The following is a 24,266-nucleotide window of genomic DNA, read 5'->3' on the forward strand; positions in this document are numbered from 1 at the left end:
TTATAACACTTTAATGCTCTACTTTTGTTCTAACTGAATGCTGAAGCTCCTGTTTCTAGTGACTGGATTGTCTTACTCTTTTTTTTTTGCTGCAGTAGAGAGGCCATGGCTCATTGGTCTGGAAAATATCATGCTTGTCTTTGGCAAATAGCCAGGTTTCCATAAAATGTTCCTCAAGTAGAAACTCCAGTTGTCCTTACAAATACTGTTACCTCCATTTTAGAGCTGGAATAACCAAAGTCTTTTTGAGATTAAAGCAAGGTCTGTGATGCAGAAAGAAGAAAGTCCCAGTCTCTTCTCTTTTCAACAAGGAGGCATTCTCAGTTATTCTGTGGAAGAAGAGATGAAACCTCTTCTGAAATCAGGGAAAGTTTCAGGGGCTCAGCACTTACAGGTTCACACTCTGTATGAGCAGAAAGAAGGGGTCTTTTGAGGCTGATGAAAATGCGTTTGATTTTGAAGGCACAGAAAGCCATTAATTATGCAGTTCTCAGAGATAATCAGTCCAGACACCTGTTATATATAACAAATAGAGATACGGTGCTAAGAAACTGCAGAGTAAACATAAGCTGATTACATTTATAGCCCAGAAAAGGTGCCTGTTGAAGGGCACACACTATTCCCTATCTCACCATAAAGTGTATGAACTATGAATCTTGTGAGGACATTTCAGTTCCTGATAGGGCTGTAGTACCAGCCCCAGCAGTCTAGAAAATGATTAAGAAAGTTACTTTCATATGTGTGTTCCATTGTCCGAAGATTACATTAAACTTGTTATCTGAATTACAGAAAAAATGGAGATGCTGTTGGGTCTCCAGGGGCAAATGTGCAAATTTCATGCCAGATGCCTTCTGTTTGTCCCTGAAGCAAGTGCCTTAGCACTGCCTGTGGGATGCTGCCTTTCAACGATGCCTCTGCCAATGGCCATCATTGAGGGAAAACCTGCAGCAAAAGGCTTTGACTGAAATTAATTTGTGCTAGAATTTACTTAGGACTAAATCGCAGCTAAGGTTTGCATCCAGATTTCACAACTGGGAATGCATTATGCTCATTTTCTGTGATTTTTGCTGCCTTTGAACCAAAACTAGAGAACTGGGCTCTTCTGGGGTTGAGATCTGAACTAGAATAAAGGCAAATGAGTGGAACTGAGAGGTAGTTTCAATACTGAAAGGATGGAATTGGTTTTGGCCCCTTCCCTTTAGTGAGAGGGAAATTTTATGGGCCTTCATTGAGGAAAAGGATGCTGGACTGAGCTTTGCCTCCTGTGCCCCAACCTTCAGTGCTGGCAAGAAGAGATATCTCTGAAGGACCGTGGTTAGACTGCAAGGCTCTCCCCACTGCGTACAACAGAGAAGAGCTCATTTCCCAGAGGACTGCAATTAACCATTGAGAGTGCCCAGGCTGTAGTCAGACTACCTACCACAACTGCCTAACCCGGACAGGATGAATGTTTACATTCACTGATTGCACTGGAAGCTGGCGTCTATGGATAATAGGTGTCCTGGACTGAATCTGGGAACCAAAACACACACAACGATGAAAGCGAGTCTTTCTGCTAGGCCCTTTGATTTTACCAATGACGTGATCTGAATTCTTACCAGGCATCTATAGGGAAAAAATCTCCATGGACATTGCCAGCTGTGGGGATATCCACCATTTTCAAACACTACAGATAATACTTTCCTGCTTCTCAGGTGAGCTTAATTTTGCCAGTTTGGGGCTTTCTCTGACTTTAACAGTGGGAAGAGGATGAGCTGCTCAGAGTTATGTGTTAGATAGTATGTTAGGACAATATAACCAATAACAAGACATCCTGTAAAATGAGTGGTCTGGTGTAATGCTGCTGAAAGGGTTGTGACTGGAGTGAATTGGACTTGTATGGTCATTTCCCCCTTGGACAGCAGACACCACTCTGGCTGGAGAGGATTGTGATGGTGACCTAGTAGCAGTAGCTCGGAAAATCAGTGTGACTCTCCAGTCATTTTGCAAACAGAGCTCCCTGAAAAGCAATTCTCCCGCAAGTGGTCAAATCTGCATTCCTTTGATCACTGAAATTCACAGTGAAACTGATGATATTGCATGGCTTGTACTTTTCTTCCATCTTTTTTTTCCTCTTAATATAGCAAAGTGGCCTGCTATTAATGGACATGCATTAAACTGCTTGGCACAGCATGTTCAGCACGGAGAGTAGGAAATGATCATTTCAGGGCCACGGCTAAGAAAACCTGTTGAAGTGTCTCGGGGCAGAATGAAAACCTACTACTTGGGGATTAATTATCTGGAATTTAATGAGGCCAAAAGCCAGGGAGCAATTAAATATCTCTAGATGGAGAGGGTAGTTTCATGATAGACTTCAGTGATGAGGCTGGCTTGAAAAGTTTCTGCTCTCTCATCTCAACCTGTTACCAACAGTACCATTTTGGGGGCTGTGCTATAAATCATACTACTGAAACTATCTGCATTGCAAAATCTTTTGGGGTTATATTTCAGCTACAGCATTTCAGGAATAGACTTAGGTTTCTGCCAAATTGGAGTGAGGAAGATGAGTGTCTGTGTGCGTGTGTGCACGCATGTGCATTTTTGTACATCTATGTAAATGCATTGTAGAAGTGATGCTTGCACACAGCAAGTACAGTTTCAGAGCCTGAAATTCAAACATTTAGCAGTCTATACTGCTAAATGAAAGAGAGACAAGGAGCAAGCTCTTGCTTGAAGCTAAACACCACTGACTTCTTCAATGGGTTGGGGTTAGCTTTTGCTACAGCAGCTTTGTCTTGGAGAGACATAGTTGGAATGGTCCAGAGCAGAGCCAGGGATTAAACAGGGCGATCAGTCATGTGGCTGATCAGCAGTCCAGCATTTGGGTTCACTACTTGATTTTCTTTTGCTGGGCACAGCCATATATCTGTCTGCACTAAAAATATCTAGCTCCAGATGCTGACTTTGTGTTTGTAACCTATAATTTTTGATGTAATCAAACCCTTTAACTGCAACATCTTTAGAATATATTGGTTTGGTTTTGATCTCCTTAATTTAGCACACATTTATAAATAAAAGCAATTCTTTTCATACTAAGTTTCACTTTGAATAAATCAACAGGAATTTTTGACAATAACTTTTTTCCTGATTTACATTAAGAAATTTGTGAAAAGTTCCCATGTAAGAAGTCAGTGCTTTTAACAAAGAGGTTGCATGATACAGTTCTTAACTACTACATCATCTGTCATATAGATATCTATTTTGCAATAGCCAAAATCCAGTCCTACCTTCTACTTCATCCAGTCCAGCTTTTCTTCAGAATTCATGTTTCTCTCTGAGTACAGTAACCATATCACTTCAGTTATTGCCTGTCATAGCAAAGAGATCAGACATGCTTTCTGGCTTTTCTATACAATATATCAACTGCAGTTATGTAAAATATTACAATGAACTGTTACATCAAAAAAGATGCAGATGACAGGATTAAAACACTATGGCATGATACACATAATATGAAATTAGAAGCACCCTACCTAACTAGGTATACAAGTGTATATGTTAGTTGGTATATGGGGCCTAGGAAAAGATTTGAGGAACTGAAGATCATTTTAATTTAAAAAATGAAACAGGATATAACCATTCTGGGCTTGAGTAGCATCTGATCATTTTCCCTCGGCCATAGACCAGGCCAAGGGAAAACCCATCCCATCCCCCTCCATCAAGCATTTTGTTCTTTAAAGCTATAATGAGATCAGACATAGCTCAGCTTTCCTTACTTCTCTACAGGCTTGTATCAGTGCAGATGTCTGTGGAGAGGACATAATGGTTTAAAAACTCTAATTTTGTTACCCTCTCTGCCATCTAAGCTGATTCTAATGAGATTAGGAAGGTAGTTTCTTACTTAGACAGGGTCAATTTATCTCAGAGGAGGTAGAGAAAGGAGATACTAAGGGTGCCAGTGCTGGCTTGGTGCTCAGAAATGTTAACCTCTAGGCTAGGAGACTTGCTAATGCAGTGTCCTTCACCACATCCAAAGGCAGGGCAGAGTGATCCATTTTAGTCATTCCTGTTTCCTTTGCATTTATCTGGAAACAGTGGGCTGCCACATTCCCTTAAGTGCACTTTATGCGAAAGGAGGCTCCTGAACTTGGGCCCTGAGGTTGCATCAGATCAGTCTGGGATTATCACACCTGGTCTATCACATGGCCTCGCCTCAAGGCAGTGGAGGATGGCAAGAAACCCAGAACTTCAGGCAGCAAGCTTGTAAAGTGATGACACAACACATTTGCCTGTCAGGCCTCCTGAGAGTTTTCATCATACACAACCAGACAAGAAGAAGTTTGTGCATGTATAAGGAAGGTGGCTTAAAGGTCAGAAAATACCAGGACACTACCAAACCCTCAGGAGCTCTTGTGAAACACTAATGATAATAATAATAATAATAATAAGAAGAAGAAGAAGAAGAAGAAGAAGAAAAAGAAGGAGAAGGAGAAGAAGAAGACAGGAAGAATAGCCCTAAAGACATATTACTGTAGTGATTGGCCAGTGGGCTGAGGTTCAAACAGGAATTTTTCAAACGGGATTTTCACAATTACAATAGTAATATTGCTGCGATCTCTTACAAATTGGGAACATTTTTTCGTGGCTGCTGCAATCACGTGTTACAAACTTCCGATAAAGTGGTTGCTTTTAGGTTGTGGGTCTTCATCTGTTCTGTGACACATGAGTTCTGGAAGTGTCATTCCCATTTCCTCCAAGTTTCAGCAAGATTGCCAGGGGCTACAGAGCTGGGTTTATTTTCATGCAACCTTCCATTTTCAGATTTCCTTTCCTTTCATTACATTCATACCATTTCTTACCTTATTTGCCCTTCTTTTTTTTCATTTCTGCACCCTCAGTGATTCCTCCCTTCTTTGCAGATTGCTCATTTCTGATGCCAAAGATGGAAGATATCTGACCAAATGCAGGGCCCCGTTTTACCCAATGGAGGGAAAGAGGTACACCCAGATTAAATGCTAAAGCACATCAGGAGACTAGCACAGAAGACCATGCCTGTTTATTTCCTTTGACTATTGGGGGGAGCCCATACTGACTCTCTCTTATGCGGAAGCCTGTGATGTTAGGTAAGATGAATCTCACTTTTTCTTTGAGCTACTTTTGAAACCTTTCTGTGAACTCAAAACTTTAAAACACAGGGTATAAAACTTTAAACAGATTTCTATTTTTGAGAGAGTAGATACTCTAACCTTGCAGATTGGAAGACAGTATCTGTTCCATATGAGGGATCTCCTCACTTTCCAGATCTTCAAAGGTATTTTGTTCTGTGACTCTTACTAAAAATCTGAATTTTGTCCTAATTATAGTCAACATCATGACATACTACATGCACCACTTTCCACTTGCGTACAAGTGGAAATACAATTCTGGGTGTATTTTTTACCCCTCTGCCTTTGTGGTAAATCCCTATGCCATCAGAACAGAATGGAAATGTTTCATTTGCATTGACTGGAGGAAAGATGAAGATGAGGAGGGAGAATATGAACAAAGAAACCATATATTCTTCTATGGGTCGTGCTAGATTTCTATGCTGGAAAGAAGAGAGTGTAACACACTCCCTTTCTGGGTCACTTAGTTCAGACACCTTTTGCTGTGACTCTACAAGCAGGATGCACACAACTTTAAAGTATAACATGGTCATTTATTAGTTGATATGGACAAAAGATAGGTGGGGTTTAACATGCTAGTAGGCTAAACATTGGTATACTCAGCCTCCCTGTTAAGACACCTGGCAAGTCTTTGCTGGCCAGGCAGTCAGCAGTCAGGTGGGGAAAGACTGGTTTCTACTACTCCTTGTGATAGATACTCAGTGCTGCTGAGTTTCCAGTTTCCAGCTCTCTGTTTTTCTCTTTAGGACTTCATATATTCTCATGGTGGTGTTTTTCTTCTTGAATTCTTGAGCTGCTACCTATCCCCATCTCAACTATCCTACTTTTGTTTGTCATTTCACTATTCTTATCTTGCATGTCTCTGCTCTACAAACTTTCTCACAGGTTTTTCTCCCAACTTAGCAATTTCCTCAGCAGTCCAAGCCAAGGTTATGTAGCTGGTCTGTATCAGAGCTGGACATTGTGTCCCTGGATCATAGACAGCTCAATTTTTAGGCGAGGAGGTTACAAATGTGTTGGGTGTAAGTGACTTACTATGTGCAGATCTGCAGGCTATTTTTTGCTGGGGACCAAAATCAGCATTGGTAGTGAGGATGGGTATTGCTACTACTGGGTCATGGAGCCATGCCCTGCCCTTTTGATGCCATTTGAAGTGGCTTACGTATCACCAGCACTGTGTGCAGCACAGTTAGGCAACCTCTCTGTTAGCATCTCAGACTGAACCCCCGTCTAGCTTAGCCCACTTTCATTTTGTTCTTCCCCTCCTCTTCTGTAGCCACAGCCACAGTCAGGTTCAGCTTCCATTGTTACTGCCAGAGCAGAAACCTCTAGTGTCCAGCATTTCCTTTTGAATGCATTTTTCAAAGCTATTCACTCAAGGTGTCTTCTTTTTCCCAGATGGCCTTATGGGACTCATCTGTTGCAAACTCAAGTGCGGTATCAAAGAGCAGGATAGCTCTTCTGCAAATGTGCCCACAGTATATGGGTGAAGGATAAGTTCCCATGATGGATGGTGCCTTAGCCAGTGTAGGAGGAAGTTGTGATATTTCTTTTATCTGTCCATGAACATGTTGAAGACTCAGGGCAAGATTCAGCTCCTAAAATACAATTAGATGCAATTTGGTCTCTAACTCCAAGGCTGCAGTTCACAAAAGATTCACTTGATCACTTAGACACTCTAAGAGCCACTGTGCACAAAGGTGGCACTGAAAATGTGCTTATGTGCCTAGTGCGCACCCCTAGAAGAGCTGGCTTCTTAAGGCACCATCTTGCTCAGCTCAACCATCTCCCGCTTCTACCTCTCTGGGTCCAAAACCAGGCTGTCCCATGCTCCCTGAGGTGCTAAATCATGTAGTAATTTGTGAGTGTACCCAACATGGAATGGAAACACGAAAGGCAGGAGAAGACACAATGCCCTGGCAGCAGCTTTCACTCTAGTGCTTATGCCTTCCTCCACCATCTGCACAGCAACTTAGAAGTCAGAGCTCTCTCCCACGGGATGGGAGACCTGCATTCAGTCCCCCCTTAAATAGTGGGAATGCAGTCCTTCATCTCCTACTTCCCACAGAAGTGCCCTAAAGGCGGAAGGGATCAGGGCAGAATCATGCTCCACCTCTCCTGTGGAAGCAAGGTCATCATGCAGTCAAAAATGCAAGTGTCTTGAGGGCAGAAGAAATATGACTCCATATCAAAGTCTCCTGTGGAAAGTGCAGCCTGCCTTCTTTTAGCTACTGACTGTCTCCTGTAAAACACAATCAACGGAAACTAGGACTGGATCCTAAATTTATCTTCCCTCACGTCAGTACCCAAACTGTGAAAGCCTCTTGTCTTCTGTCCCCATGACTCCCGTGCTCCTAGCAGCATGGCTGTATAGCGTGGAGGTATATTGTGGCTTCACTGGCACTGTGCTGGTTTTGCTCAGCTAAGAATTTGTGTTTATATGATTCACCCTTTCTATGCAGTCCTTTTTCAAGGTGTGTGTTATGCTCAGTGCTGGAGAAATAATAATAGTAGAAGTAATGAGGATGGCACAACAGTAATGCAGCCATATGAGAAATGTACTGCTCCAGCAGATGATACTAGTTCAGCCTCTCAGCATCTGCTGTTTTCCCTAGAGCCAAGGCTCCTTTACCAGCAATGTCTACGAAACGTTGAGATGCCTCGAGTGAAATATTATGTCACCTAAACACAGCTGAGTATGTTCAACTGAATGTGACCCTTCGCCAGGTGTCTGTAGTTGTGCTGATGGGATTTGGATGTATAATGAGAAGCCAAATTTACTTGAGATACCCTTGCTCCAGAGTGCCAGTGTCAGGAAACAAATGACATAAAAGGAGAGTAATGCAGGCCTATGCCCATGCTATACACTTAAGATTAATTCCCTGTAACTGAAACTGATTGTTCACATAAATCTCACCCTGCTTTTAAGCTAGGACATAACCTCAGCTTAATTGATATTTGTGCTTGAAGAAAAGACAAAGAAATCAATTTGGCACGTCTGAAGAGCCTCTAGGTTTTTCACAGAGAAATACTTTTCCTGGTAAACAAGCTTGTCTTTTTCATAGGCTCAGGTTTGTGAACACAGAAGATATGCCTTTAATAATTGCACACAGAGGTGTACCTCTCCTTGGTGGGCGTGGAAAAACAAACACCTTCTGGACGCATCCTTACTGCATTCCCCTGGGCTTTCTAATGCCGTGGTTCATGAAAACTTGCACAGATAACTCTCATTCTTTCCCTTGCTGTCCCACTATTCCAGGATTAAGGTACCCATTTATAATTATTTATCACCATGCACACAATCAAGCCCTGCGGTATCAACTACTAAAATGTAGCCCTGTGGTATCACCTTTATAATGTACATATGCCACTTCCATTCCTATTTAATCATTCTTTAACCACATCCACCCACTAACATCCTCAGATTAGGGCTAAAGTACACAAATTAGTGGGCAAGCTCATTTTAACACTGAATCTGCAGTGTGGGTATATCAGTGTAGATTTTGAAATGAGCTTATCCTGCAGGTTGACTGCCTGCTTATCATGCCTTGTAATACACACTGCCTCTGTGTCCTACAATTTATGCGCAAAGTATTTCTAATACAGGAATCACATTGATTTCAAGGGCAGTTTGTAGAGTAGTGTGACTCTTCAGCTGACAGGGAAGGTAAAGCCTGAATGCCCTCTTCTCACTGTAGAAGAGCTGCAATACAAGTAAGGAGTTGAAATCGTTCCAAAAGAGCTGCTGACACAACATACACTGGAAGGAAGAGAGGTTTTTTACATAGTTCCTTGTAAAAACAAACACGTACATGATGCGTAACTGCATCTTGACTCAAGATGCCAAAAGAAAAGCCTTTCACAGGACAGGGCTTGTTATTTCCTTCTAAATAACTGAGTGGTTAGGAAGGGTGCCAAAAGACAACCCTGGAGGCTGACGGTCCCTGTGCGACCATTAACCTTTAAGGACCTGGGAAGCAGCATGCAAACTCTCCTGATCTGACTTTGTGCCTCTTGCCTGCACAAGATGAGCCACCTCTAGGGGGGAAAAACTGGGATATGGCTGTGTCCACACTGTGCTCGTACAGAGCCGCAGCAGGCCAAGACTGGGGCACTGGCTTGCAGCCATTCCTGCACTGAGTTTGCTAGCACTCTCCTCAGTGTTGTCCCGTGCCAGTGAGTGCTCCCCTGGGCAGTGGCCATGGCCTTGGAGGGACCAGGAGTGTTTACATTAGGCACAATGTGAAGGCCACCCTATTTGAGAGGCGAGTTTGACCATTTGGACACAAGCTGTGCCCCTTGTCCTCAGGGCCAGGGAATGCTTCTTAAAAACCATCTAGGGTTACAGTAGGATGCTGACAGTCATATTTCATGGCTAGGTTAGGGCAGAGCTCAGGGAAGAGCAGCGATGTCATTAGGAGAGGCTAAATTCATAAATGCACTAATCCCAAATATGGGGGCAACTGGAGGACAGATCTGAGGCAAGAAGGTGCAAGGCTGCTGCAAGGCCAGTGCAGGACCAGGCAGACAGATCAGGAACAGACAGAACCAAAGGACCACGGATGAACAAGAAGCTCAGGAGCCAAGGTAGGGAGCAAGGTATCAAGGTGGGATTCATCCCAGCTGACTGTAGGAGCCTGAACATCAGACATTGGCATCTGAGTTTGGCTTAGTCAGCCTCAATGCCCTTTACTGTCAGTGGAGAGAAATATCCAAGTGATGCCATCCAGAATCAGGGGAATGCCAGACTGGGCTGAGAAGGAAGTTTAGCAGTAATTCTGCCATATTACAGCTTCAGATGGTTTCAGGTAATCCTGATGTTATTTGATATACAGGCTTCTCTAATTTTTCAGCACACATTCCTGTAATTACAGTCACCTGTATAATGCCAGTAGCAAGAGTCTCCAGCAAAAAGGCATTTGCAAATCAGTTTAGGTTTATATTGAAATCACCGATGTTCATTTTTACATTCGACTGTTAAGAAAACGTCATCATTTATTTTGCTCCTAGCCTGTATTCTTACCTGCACATTAGTGTAAATTTGCTGCTTAAAACCCTTTTTTACTTCAGTTTCTCATCCTGAAATATTCACTTTCCTCTCATCTTCTGCCAATGTCACCTTGGTGTCCACTGCCTGGAGTTGTATTTGCCTCTTCCTGTTCTTTTACTGACCCTTTTACTTTACTGCCCTGGTTGTGTGGCTTGATATAGTAGCCAGTCATCACTGTCGCAGGTGTTTGACACCTTTCTAAGCACAGAAGAAAATAAAATATTCAGTGATAATAAGTGAAAATGAAACACAACAATATGGAAGATCACTGCAATGTTGAAGTTCTTGAATCACAAGGTTGTTTTCCTAAAGCCATTCTAATTTCACGAGGTCATCCATGTAACCTCTGTCTTATACCTGGGTAACCGAGGCCAGTATGGTGCCCGTGGCTATTTAGCACAACACTAGGTCTTTCCCATAACCTATTAATTTGGATGATCTCTCGCCAGTTTAAGCCACAACTGATTCAGATTGTGTACATCTCTGCTGCTGCCTATTGCCATTTTGATAAACCACAACAGAGTAAAAGGAAGAAAGCAGCATGGGCCTCCTCCTCCATTTACTTAATGTATCCTCAATAGCATTGCCCCTGTAATATATCTGTTACCAATCAATACTTGATACAATTTCAGTGAACAGTGCTGGAGCAAGCCCAAAAGCTTGCATGACATCCCTCCGCAGGTCTTTGGGTAAAAGGAGACGGTGCGAATACATGAGGAGAAAGCTCACATAGGAAGCAAAATGGAAATGTGACTTGCAGATCTGACTTTGCAATGCTGCCATTGCAACCTCAGGTTCACCAGAGAGACAAAGCAGCCCAGAAAGAGGGCGTTTTTGTGGTGAACAAGCTGAGACTGCAGTGAGGCAGAGGGAGTGGAGGTTTCCCACTGTAACTGCGTTAGCGCTTTATGCAAACATGGATTCTCCACTGCCTTCCCTGTAGTTAGCTGCTCATAGCAGGGCTGACGAGACCCAGAGCAGGGATGATGTTAATGAACCACGTCCTAAGCTAGTGAGAACTGGGACTACTCCAGTTTATAGAGGCTGAGGATCTGTGCCGTCATTGCTATGTTTTCCCCGTTGTGCTGGAACACACCGCTGTAAGTGGCTATGGATGGAGGACAGTGAAGGTATTAAGTCCTCCACTGATCATTTACCATCTGGACTGAGAGATCTAAATCTGAAGCTGATTGTAGACATGAATAGTACACATGGACAGTATACAGTGTGGCTCACCATATAGCTTCACACCACAACCTTGTAGAGTTCTACGGGGATTCGGGCATAATCCGGTTCTCTGTGCTCCCCTGAGCCCACACTTAACAGGGCAGTCAGCTCTGCTGCTCTGCCATTGAAGAATGTCCAGACAGGACCAGGTTATAGCTCTTTTTTCCTTCCATCCGAGTGCAAAGCTGAAACCCCACAGGTGGAGAGGGAGGATATAACCCAGCTCCAGAAAGCAAGGGTAAGATGCTGGTCTGAGCACTTTCTCCGCCTTTGCATACACTAAGCAAACAAAGCAGGAGACCTCTAGGGACTCAGGGGATTGCAATGGTTTTGTATCTGATACTAGATTAAAAAAAAAAAGAAACTACTAGTCAACTAATTACTAGCTAGTAGTTGATTAAGTGGTAGTCAATTCTTACAATTCTCACGATTTCTTTTCCTTCAATACATGAGACCATGCCAGGGTGTTGTGTCACATGATGAGAAACATCTGGTGCATCTGGGTAGGCTGCAGGGAGCAGCAATGCTGCTAGGCCATGGATGGTCTGCAGATCTGTGGATTTGTGGGACGGCTGGAGCCTGGAGTCGCAGACCAGGAGAGAAGCTGTGGTGCTGAGCTACCCATGCACAAAATATAGCCCACACTGTGTAGGGGGAGGATGGTCTGAGCAGAAGTCAAATACCTATGTCTTGAGCTTGAGACTACAGGACTGCTAAAGGTTTGTTTTCGCCTTCCTACTATATATTTAAATGATTAGTTTGCAAGGAATTCATCCAAAAATTCCTGTTAGTGTTCATTATTACTCAGACAAGGAAAGGGGCAGCCCTTCATGAAACACAATGCATAGTCGGATTGTCCACGAAGTTCTTTGGTACTTCCCTTAAAACTTTGTTTCCCAGCAGTAAGAATGTTTTTGAAGGAGATCAGCTTTGTTACCTGGCAGCAGGGACCTGGTCTGCAATCAGCATCGGGCTAAGTGCACAGGAGTGGGGTAGATATCGTTGGGATTGAACTGGCCTATCCTTTTACCTTCTTTTGATTCAAAACCTCCACGTTGGGCAATTTAGCTGCAGGCAGCAATGGAGGAGAAGGGGCCAAACAAGTACACAGTTAACTGCTTCTTTGTATATATGAAGACTAATTCTAGTCCTGAAATATGCTGTGGCTAGATTGCACTTCCAGGTAGTGATGGAAGGTAGCCAGGGCAAGCGGAAAGGCCTGCTGGGCTCATGTGACTCAGGCCTGCAGTTCAAGGTCTTGTCATCAGTGAGTTTTTCCCACATGTAATTCTAGAGTGAGCCTCTGGTAAAGATAGTGTTTATCTCATTATCAATTCAATTTTTGTGACAGCCTTGCTAGGGCCTTTAATTTCTTGTGTTAAAACAACAAATGAGATGACCCAACTGTAATCTCTAATAGGTACCATGGGTCAGTAATCACTCATTTGTTATAGTGCCTCTTACCCGAAGGACAGAGATGAAAATTTGTCCTCATAATGGCAAAAGCTGTAAATTAGTTTTATTTCACTGTTAAATCTGGAGGCCTGAAAATTAGGATGACCAGCCTTTAGCTGGGAAGAAAATGTGTCAGCTCGAGGGATTTTCTGCATTAGGCAAATAAGCAGCTCATTAAACAATCACACAAACCCATTAAACAGTCACAATGGCTGTTTTCTGTCACCCTTGGTTTTACACTGAGTTGTGATTCTCCTGCTTCACTGAATTCAGTGGGACTTTGCAAGGCCTAGATGTCCAATCCTGGCCCAGTCACCCTAGCTCCACTTCTGGTCAATGAAGAGAAGTAAACATCTCCTGCAGGTGCTGTATGGTAATTTCATCTTATCCTGAAGCTGGGGAAATCCAAGACAGGGGTGATGAACTGCTCTAGTGAGGTACATCTTTATTACTAAGGGAGCTTCAGGTGAGTAACTCAGCTTTGGGTGTATCTACTTTTTAGACATATACATTTAGGTGAGACAAATCCCACCCAAAAGGTGGGACACGGGTCACAGGTGTCTCTTCTGCTAAATAATGTTGCCCCTCTCCTTACTGGATGATGTGACTGTGGCTTTTCAGGTGTGGTGATGCCATTCTGAGTTAGCATGGACTTACTGGGGGTTTGGAAACTGCAGGTTGAGCCGTCATTGCATGCAGTAAGGGTGGAAAGGAGGGATCTGAAGGGTTTTAAGGACAGATGGAAGCTATGTTGACAGGGGCATGAAGGGCCTCTGACCACTCACAGAGCCAAATCATCTCACTAAGGCAACACAGAACTGGGCTAGCAAATACAGCTCTTCCCACAATGTCCTACCACTGAGCCACCACTTTTCCTCCCTCCAGCCTGGCAGCTCTTTGGAAGAAGGAAAGGGGACTGTCCTAGGAAAGAAAGGCTGAAATGCCTTTGATGTGCTGAAATGAGTGGCCTATCATCTAGTTCAATAACATGTCACACAGAAAGCTCTATAAAAAGCTCTCTATGGAAAGCTGAAAATACACTAAAAAGAAAACAAAATTAGAAAATTCTATCCCCCCAAATCCTCAAAACCCATAAGCATAATAGAATAGTTGTACAATTATTCACTTGTACAACATGCAAGGTTTGGAATGTTGTACAGCTAGATGAGTTTATAAGAACAAGTATTAAGGTGCCTGCACAGGGAGGAACTGGCTGAACTTCTCAAAAGACAAATGAAGGCGTGTGGGGAGGGACATCTAATTGCAAGGAGGGCTTTGAATAACAAACTTAGCACCTCTGCCCCCTTCCTACAGTACTACACTTGCACTGAAATCGGAAATCCTAGGATGGACAGCCAGAGAAACTGGAGCTAATAGAAAGTCCATGATGCCTCTGCTCTCATAAGCAGCCTGTGCTAATTGATTTTCATCAAGTCCTTCCCTGACTTTAAAAATAACTAGACCTCAAGAGCTGTGGCTTCACTGGGTAATGAACCAAAGATTGCCAGCTACCATCCAGCCTCGGGAAACGACAAACAGCACCATTATCCCCTGGAGACATCCCCCCTTGCCCATGGAGCATAAGGGAGCAGGCACAGCCGGATCCTGGCTTTTGTAAGTCAGGGGGGAGGTAGCTGTTGTGGGCTGGGGAGGATGTCAGGGGAGTCTTACCTCCAAAAAGCACTGCCAGAAGAGGTACTTCATGGTGGCAGGGACAGCCCTAACTGAGCATGGAGACCAACCCTACCTCTCCTGGCTAGGGAAGACTATTTTGTCTTAGATCTGAGACATTTTGGCAAGCCAGGGTGGAAAAAATGAACACTGTTGCTCTCTGTGCTCTGTTACTTCTGCAGACTCAGGAGCTGTCAATCCAGTGCCTTTCCATAAGCATGAATGTTAGCTTAGAAGGCTTTAGTTTTTTTTCTTTAACAAAACCCTTTAAACTTTCACTCTATTAATAGAGATAATTTTCTTGCTGTAGGTGGAACGTTTTCTTCTCTGGCTAAACTGAGCCTTCCTTTCTGCTCCTTTCTTTCCACCTGCATCCTCCCCTTATGAAGATAACTTCTAAAAGAACTATTCTTCAAGAATTTGAGGGGGAGGAAGAAAAATGAACAGGCTATGATTTGCACAGAATTAAAAGAAGAAGTATTTGTGACATAAGCCAAATCTTCCCACGCAAATGTCCTTTTCCTTCCACAAAGGATATATCAATGAAATATTGGCATACATTACAAAAAAAAAAAAAAAAACTAAATTGCAGTTGGTTTTTCATGCACAAAGTTAATGGCTTGCTTTGGTTTTCTGGATGGTTTTCGTTTTTCCCCGTCTTAAGACAGACTGCACAAACTCAAGCCACGTTCAAGTGACAACAAAACAATGTAGAATTTGGGGCTGGCTTGTAACAAGAACTTACTCATTCACTACTGTACTTTCTCTTTTGAAGAGATGTAAATATCATGAAGTGAATGAGAATAAACTTCATGGGAGGCCTGCTTGCACACACACTATTTCATTGTCATTTGTGCTCTGTGAGACCTCAGCTGAGACCAGGGCCCTGTTGTGCTAGGCGTTGCACCTACCTGGAGCACAGGACAGTTGTCACCTGCAGGGCTTTCCAAGTAGGTTTGACAGATGGGCTAAGGAAGGATATGAGCTGAGGTGGTGAAGTGAGCCTCTGGAAAGTGAACCCATGTTTGCAGAGACCCAGACCTCAGCTTTCATCATTATGCCCAGGTAGATTTTGCTAATCCTTGTTCCTTGTACAGGTGTCACATCATAGGTGCCTGAGTCTTGCCCAGCAGGGAGAGGGAGGCAGATGTGACTTTAAGCCCCTCTTGCATTCTCCCAGACACAGCTCTCGGGAGAAAGTCCTAAGATAACATTAGGAGCCTCTTAAAGCTGTTACATTGCTCTGTGATCACTACAGAGACATAGGCCATATGGGGAGAAGCCCGCAAACAGCTACAGCAGGAGCTGTGGGAAGGGAGCAGGGCCAGCAGCTTTGCATGCTGAGCTCTTCCACCTGCTCAGCCTAGGTGGTCCCAGACCAGGATCTCAGTTCAGCTGTGAGCTGCCTGGTGTGGAAGCAATTCCTCATTACCCTGTGACAATTACAGGAGTGGTGTGGTATAGCCCATGCACCAAATCCATGGCCAGCATGTGTGTCTGGTTGGGATGGGCTTGGAGGCATGGGTCATGCCATGAGAGGTTGCTGGCATGCTTAGCAGCCACCACCTTGTCTCCTTTCTCCTTCCAGAAGACCAGGAATTCTTGTGTCATGGTTTGGTGCTCCTGGGGTGTGTTCCTGAAAGAGCAGTAAGTGAATTTAAACGTCATATAATTGTGGTAGCTGGAGGTTGTCTGATGGAAGGGAAACATTTCTATTGTTTCAGGAGGATTTGGTCTAATTATCTCAGATGACACCAGCAAATATGCCCTTTGCAGAGACATGCTGTTACTGTAGTAACTTATAAATGAATATTGGATGATGAGTTATTAGATCCAGTCTGAACTGGTAAGTTTATGAGCACAGTGGGTAATCATTTCTTCTTCTTTTTTTTTTTTTCCTTTTACATATTAATTTTTTCCTCAGCATGAATGTAAAACACAAAAGCAACAGGTCTGATCTAGAGCTCTTGTGAACTCCACCTCCCCTATCAGACAGAACAGATGCAGCTTGGAACTATTTTATCACTCAGCTTTTAATTAAAGCCTATAATGGTTTTGCACTTTGTTAACAGTCTTTATATAAAATACAAAGTGGATAAAGGGTGAAGCATATCTTCAGATCATTCTAAATTTTGGATTAGCTCTTTTTATATATGCAGGCTGTTCATTGTATCACCCAGAGCCACAACCAGCCTTGTTTGCATCAGGAGAGATCTGGTGAAAAATAGTGGTTATGCACCACCTTTCTGTTGCAAGAACTGAGAGTAAGTGCCTTGATTTCCAATTCTTTCCCCCTGTCACCAATGGGGATAGTGTCTAAAGGCATCACCCTTAGTTAAAACAAGATATAAAATTTACATCTAGTCCAAAGAGGAGACGGTAAATATCTCCATGCCCAAATACATCAGCAAGACAACACCAAATACTCTGTACTATGGCTCTACATTGTGCCCATTGTGCAGCAAAGACAATACAAGTTGCAAATTACGAAAAGCTTTCTGGTGCTACTATTATTGATACTCTGATAAAAGAGATCTCTAGGCAGGTGGCTGTGGTACCATGTCCTGTGGTATTTTTTAAGAACAAGCTAGCCTGATATGTTAGGAACAGCTCTGCGGAAGAGTGGATTAGTCTGACAGGAGAAGGTTTCCCTAGCTGCTGTAAAGGGTCCCCCGGCACCAAACTGGAAGATGGAAGTGTTCAGATCATGTCTAATGATTATGTTATGTTCAGACTTTGACTACCAGGAGAAGAGCAAGACCAGGTTGCTGGCCTGCAGCTGCCCATACTTCCCATGTGTGTTGCTGGTGCTGGCTGTCACTCCGGCTCCAGGGTCTGGAGTTGCCCCCAGGAGCCGTATGCACTTCAGCGAAGCTCCCTGTGCTCATGACAGAGTCTCTCTTGGTTCCAGACTGGCTCCTGCAGAAGGTAACTCAGAACCGAGACAATCTTGGTGTAGCTCCTCACTCAGGTATCTCTGAGAAAGGCCAAAACAGCACAGGCAAGAGGAGTCTTGTGGGTTTTTTCTTTAGAAACAGTAGAAGTTTGCGATCCCTTTCTATTGTTCCTTAGTTTTAAAGGTTCTTCAAAATTTCCGAGAAGCCACTGCTTCTGCAAGGGTATCCCAAACCCAAGCAGCAGAGATTGGAGAGGTGATGTGGGTGAGCGTAGTGAGCACAAATGTGAGAAAGTCGCAGGTGACCTGCACTGAGCAAAGCTACTCTGGACACTACGAGCATGTCTGATCCTATTCATTCCCACAGTCATCATCTCTCATGAGATCTACTATATTTACTCAGGATGTCTTTTTTTCTGTTATTACAGAGATTAAATCTAAGATTCAACCTTGGTTAAGCCCTTAGAGTAGACACGGGGCAGTTACCCCAAAGCAGCTGATATGTATCAACTTTCTAACCAGTCAGACCTCTGCAGATCCAGATGCTTCCATTTTATCTTCATGTTTTTCACATTTATTTTGGCAAGGAAATAACTGTGCCAGATGCTCCACAGGAATTGCCTATGTATATGGTTTTGCTTGTATATCCTCAAGGTAATTTATTCCTCAATGAAAGCACAGAAAGTGATCTCAAGTTAGCTACAAAATAAGACCATGCAGAAAGGCAAACACAGCAACTAAACTGGGATGATTTAAATGGGAATTTTTTGGGGGTCTCTGTGTCCATGACCCATCTTGATTGAGGATTAAGGAGACGGTGCATCTCCCCTCAATTTGAAACCCAAGAGGTGCATTTCAGAGGTCAGCGCTAAGGGGAAATTTCAGTGTCCTCCTGCCTGGGGTGGGAATGTTTATCGAATGTGGTTTTAAAGCATGAGAGATAGAGAACATAACCCCATACACACCCTGCCAGTGTCTATGCCTGAGTCTCCCTCACAAAGTGGGTATGAGACTGAAATGTTTTAGTATGGATCCTGTTTATATTTCATTATAACTATATTGTTTTTAATGTATTGAAGAATGTCAAATTTCTTGATATTTTTCTCTTGCACTTCAAGACTACATGACAGTTTATGCTGAAAACCCTTATTTTTGAAAAGCAAACAGAAGGTGTTTTGAGAATTTGAGAATAATGTCTTTCTTTCCATCTGGAATATATTTAAAATATGGCAACATATTTTTGTTACATCTGTAACTACTACTAAAATCAATTTTTTTTCCTAAAATCTCTGGAAATTTATTGTCTCATCTAAAATTCAGATTCCTCTTTGATACAGGGAAGTATGGTGCTAAAGTGCAGACAGGGCCTAAAAGAGTATTTTCTCTGTGTGTGCAGAGGTTTGTCATTAGCATGAGGAGAGCCATTAACACATCCCATGCGCTGTGTTACCCAGTCATGCCTGATTATGTTGCAAAGCGAGATTAGCAAAATGAGCTTGAAGTTGGACTCTTGCTGCCATTTGATCGTGGGGAAAATAATTCCTTCCACTGCCAAAGCTGCAACTATTATTCAGTACTTAAGAAATTTCAGCTGATGCATTCATAATGAATAGGATTTTGTGTAATTAAAATTTTAAATATATCTCCAACATGAGCCCTGGTTTGGACTTCTTAATTTCAGATACGGAAATACAGCTTTTGACAAAATAGGCTGAGGGTTTTTTTCCCCCCTCCTTCTCTTTTCTTTCATTTGAGAGATTTCAAAATCTCACTAGCATACTAAAAAATAGCAGAAGAGAAATTTAATGAAGACCACAATTAAAAGACTCACTAGTTTGTTCATGTTACCTTTATAGTTCTTTGGAGCATCAGTCCCTGTGTGGTGGGTGTAAATAGCACGTAGGTGGATGCCAGTGGGTGGTAAAGCTTTTATGAGGCAGAAAGAAGCTAAGAATTAGAAAATTATTGGAGGCAGTTTCCATACAGATGAGAAGAAGGGATTGGGCCCTGAGTAGCCAGAGAAGAGGAGGATGACAGTAAGAAAAGATGTAGAAGTAGCACGTTGCAGAGACAAAGAAAAAGACAAATTGTTTCAGTAGAAACTCTGAATGCCACTGTGGGGCTCTTGCCAAGAGGCATCTGCTGTAGGTAGGGGGCCAAGGTGGGAGCTGGAACCTTTCCACCCTCTTCTGCACGCATGGGCACGTTCTTGCAAAATTGCAGGCCCAGGGCCCTCTCACCTTCTCTCCATGTGCTGCCAAAGCAATAACAGCCGGAAACTATAAGATGTGGGCTATAGAAATCTTCACTCTGCTGTCCCCAAAGGCAAAATGCATCAAACTCTCATGGCACATTTCAAGGCTGATCTCCTGCAGCTGGGATAGCTGTGTCCCCTGTTGCAGAAGATGGAAGGTAACTAGAGATGAGAAAAGTGATGGCATGCTGGAGGGTAGTGTAGCAGGGGGATATCACATTGCCCTGGAGAACGGGACTCCATTCATGCCGCCCCCTGACAAGTCCTGTGTGATACTGAAGTCATTTACAGCCAACTGTTTGTGGATGGCTGCCAGCCATCTGATCTCTGCTTTTGAGTTGCTCAATGTAAAGCCTTAGATCTGATCACTTGTAGCTGCATCTGAGGTTAAAGAAGTGTTTGGAAGATATCAAGTGCTCTATGAGGCAATTTTGCTCTGAAAAGTTGGGGGTTGTGTGATACAAGCTGAACAACCAGATATGGTCAGTACATTTGGATCTTTATTCCCTCTGTGCCTCAATTCTTTGTCCCTAAATTGGGAAATAATACTGCCATTATATCTTAGCACATCACAGGTATTAACAGATGTCTGTGATGCTCCAACAGATGCAGCCACAGTGATGAGCTCCACAGAAGAAAAACAGGACAAAGTGAACCCCCTTCTCCTCAGAGCCAGTTTCAAAAAATGTGCAGGTCTCAAAATGGTCTCAAATTTGGGACTATTTTCACAAGGACAGCAAAAATACTCTTGTCTTCAAAATGCATGGGCTTCCCTCTCCCCCTACCAAATTTCACCCTCAGAGTACTTTTTTAAATAGAAAGAGTACCAGAATGCTTTAACCTGGATAAAACAACACATTTACCCCCACTGTATTATTCTCAGAGACATCCAAACCAGGTCAGCAATTGTTATGAGTTTATATTATAAATAAATGTGTATGTGCATGTGTGGGTGCATATATAATTTAATATACATTTTTAAGCCAGCCTGAATCAGGAACCCGCTCTGAAAGGTGTCACCCCAAACATCTTAAGTTTTACAAAGTTATACACAATAGGAACCCAGGTTTTAGAATGGGAACAACCTTATCCAGAGGCAGTATTAGCACAGGTAGGTAATGGTGGGTTTGTAATAGTGGGGCGAGCAGAGTCCTTCCTAGCCTCTGGCCGTCACTGAAGGTCCCAGCTGCTGTCAACAAGCACAGTGAGCATCCAGAGTGGTGCTGGAATGTCCTCCATACAACCTGTTTTTCCCAAAATGGGACATCTAGGGACTTTACACCATAGATAAAACAGAGCATTATGAGCCCTTGGAGTCAAGGTATCGAGCATTTATATTTAATAAATTTGGTTTTGGATATGTTTAATCTGAAGTATGGTTCTAGGTTTGCAGAGAGCAAAAAGGAAGAAAATTCATTCATATGGGACTTTGAAACTAGCAGTCATTGATGGAGGAAACTACAGCTGAGTAACATGCAATCTCAGCCACAGAAGAGGCATTCAGGAACTGGGAATTGCATGAGAATTCACAGTCTTATCTGCTTTAATTCACAGAGGAAAACCCAGAAGCAACTTCCTACCAGGGCTCCTGTAATTTAGCAAAAAAGCTCTGGCTGAGGAGGAGAGAATTTGGACCCACAAAAGGAGCAGATGTGGGTTCCCTCTCAGAAGATAGGTTAAGTTGCAGTGGATCAGGATGTACAAAAGATGGGTAGGGGTAGAAAGTAGGAGTACTGTCTCCTGGTTAGAGCTGGGTCTCACGTCTGACTTGCCTGTCAAGCTTTATCGTCTTCTCTGCATGACCCCATTCGAAAGCTCCACTTTGATGGCCTTCAGACTACACCATTGACTTCCCCAAGCAAATAACCAGGGCCATGGGTGAATTAATGAGTGTTTGCAGTTGTGTGTGATCAACCAATAAAACACAGTTACACAAGTGTGAAGTGTCTGGAAAAAGATGATTATTCACAGCACTTGCTTTCCTGTCAGACAGCCTTATTGACTGGGTAGTGAGTGAGTCGTTTTCCTCAGCATGCACTGCAGTGTTTGTAAACATATAAAAGGCTGCTTTTTTTGCACATTATGTGCATTGCTGTAAGTAAACGTATGAACCAAACATCTAGGCTCCCTTTATAACACTGGGAAACACTGGAAATTGCAGAATGGTGACATTTAAGCGCTCCTTCAAAGAACTGAGCAGAGGTCATTCTTCTGAGACGTGGCGGTGAGGTTCACCCTCTTCTTACACCACAGTCTCAGGGTCTGAGATCTCTCCCAGGAGGTCGGAGGCCAGGATATAACCCTCCTTTTCTCCTGAGGGTTTTGAAGCACTCTCGGTTCAGTAATTAGGACTCTCATTATGAGGCTGCTTGGGGTAGCAGCAGTCTTTGCCCTCCCTTTTGAAGATGTGTTGATGAGCAACAGAGAACTCAGGGCTCGAGGCATTTATGAGGGAGCTGGCACCTGCATGCCCCATGAAATGGGCATTGCTGCCCTCATTTCCACTACTTTCACCATAGTTGACCTGAAGTGTTCACTAGCTAAAATACAAAAGGTGTCCTGAGAGGGAGAAGCAATACCAAAGCCCTCTCTCCCAGCTGGGTGCCCCAACTCTGGGGGCAGGGACATACTTATATCTTCTCCACCTCTTTTTGGCCCTGCCATTCTTGAATTTGGGGGTTCGCAGTGACCTAGTGCCGGTGTAAGTCCCACCTTTTCTCCCACATCCTGCATGCAACTAAGGGATTCCCAGGGGAATGTTGGTTTGAAACCTTTTTAGGTCAAAGCCTTTAACCAGGAAACTGTTCTGAAAAGTGGGCAGCACACACAGATTTTCTAGATTTACTAGAACTTTTCACAGTTTTGCTAGATGGACTAATGAGCCTTAAACATTCCCAGCAGGATGAGCCAGCACAGTGCACTCTTGTGTGTCCTATGATATGGTTGTGGCTACGCAAGTGCACAATCCCATTTCTCACTTGCAGCTGCATCTGAGGTTAATGAAGGCTGCATTTGGAAGATATCAAGTGCTCTATGAGGCAATTTTGCTCTGAAAAGTTGGGAGTTGTGTGATACAAGCTGAACAACTAGATATGGTCAGTATATTTGGATCTTTAATCCCTCTGTGCCTCAGTTCTTTGTCCACCCCATTTCTCACTTTGGCCAGGGCTGCTGACACCTTCAGATGGGATTACTGCCATGTTTTTAATGAGTAACGAGTTTAGGGAGTAACAGCTGTGCTTCTGTAATGCTTCTGTGCATATGCTTTAGACATGCTCTATGGCTTGGGTACTACGGGATTTATGTGTTCCTGCATTCTGTGCCGTGCCCCAGTCAGGGTCAGGCAAGAGATGGCAGCTCTGCCTGGATGTGGAAGCACAGAGCTGGGCAGCTTGGAGAATGGTCAGCCAAAGAGTGAGGTCTTCTCTGAGGTGGGGCATCTTCAGGGGCAGACAGCAGCTGAGCAGGGAGACTTTCATTGCACTGATGAACATAGGCACCGAGACTAGGAAATGTGGACATCTAAAACATTGTGTCCCTGAGGGCTGAAATCTCAACTCAAGAGGGAGTCAGGGTGGCTTACTCAGATATGGGTGTCTACCAGATAGCATCTGCCTATAGGTAGGTAGGATGATAGGATGTCTACTTCCGAAACTGTCTTGAGGGAATCCCAACCCTGCAGTCCACCCACAGCCTGGTTTTGCTGCTCAGCTCCTTTACTGGATCTATCCTTTGACCCTCCCCTATCGAGTCCCCCCAGTTTCTATCGAGTCACTGGTGACTGGAGGTGTAACAATGGTAGGGAGCCACAGGTTTACACCTGTGTGTGAAGAGGTGTAAACCTCTTCTCTCTCCCCCACTACATTGTCGCCAGTATGTTACTCACCGTCCTGGGTTGTGTAAGACGGAAGCACCCTATGGCCATGCAACTCCTTCCCATCTGAAATGGGCTGCTCTTCTCCTCCTCAGCTGGAAACCAGCAGATCTGTCCCCGAGGATGGGGTCAATCCCACCTGCACTTCAAGAGCGGTATCCAGAGGAACGTGCACTTGATCTCTCTTGGGATGAACTGAATTGAACTCTGGAGGTCTTCATGGACTATAAAAGGAGCTGATGTAATTCAGACTTAGCCATCTACTCCTCAGATGTCAAAGTTAGAACAGATGAATCATACCTAGAGTGATTTGTCCAATTTTTAGAAAAAAGTCCGTAGAAAGGCTGGGGCAGGACCCAGAAGCAACGCGTCCCAGGTCTGAATATGAGCTTTTCTTTTTTTTTTTTGTTCCTAAAAAAATACACCAGGTATTTATAAATCTACTCTTTGCCAAATGAATTGTTCTTACAAAGATTTACACTAGAATAAGCCACATCATTAAGAGAAAATTGTTCTGTGAGCAGCAGAGCCTGGTTTCCTGTGGCTTTGTGTCTCGTGGCTGGATTATCTTGTGTCTAATGAAGAGCACTCTGACTGAAGCCTTTTCTCCTGTTCATAAAGACTCTGTCTCATGTGGATTCTCTAGTGTCTAATAATATAATTGTGCTCTAGCTGCAGTTGTTTATGTTCTCTCA

General features: G+C 43.5%; 1 protein-coding gene across 2 annotated transcripts in view; it reads left to right on the forward strand.

Annotated features, from left to right (window-relative positions):
* Positions 1–24,266, forward strand: part of SIAH3 (siah E3 ubiquitin protein ligase family member 3) — a 48,429-nt gene that overhangs the window by 19,161 nt on the left and 5,002 nt on the right. The window contains exon 1 of one of the 2 annotated variants that reach the window (XR_001293364.1): positions 4,983–5,102. The exons of the other annotated variant lie outside the window; for it this stretch is intronic. The gene's annotated coding sequence lies outside the window, so the exon portion shown is untranslated. Of the gene's footprint in view, positions 1–4,982; positions 5,103–24,266 lie in introns of those variants that run through there. 2 annotated transcript variants of the gene reach the window in all.

Source organism: Apteryx mantelli, chromosome 1, assembly GCF_036417845.1.
Source record: "Apteryx mantelli isolate bAptMan1 chromosome 1, bAptMan1.hap1, whole genome shotgun sequence".
NCBI classification, from domain to species: Eukaryota; Metazoa; Chordata; class Aves; order Apterygiformes; family Apterygidae; genus Apteryx; species Apteryx mantelli.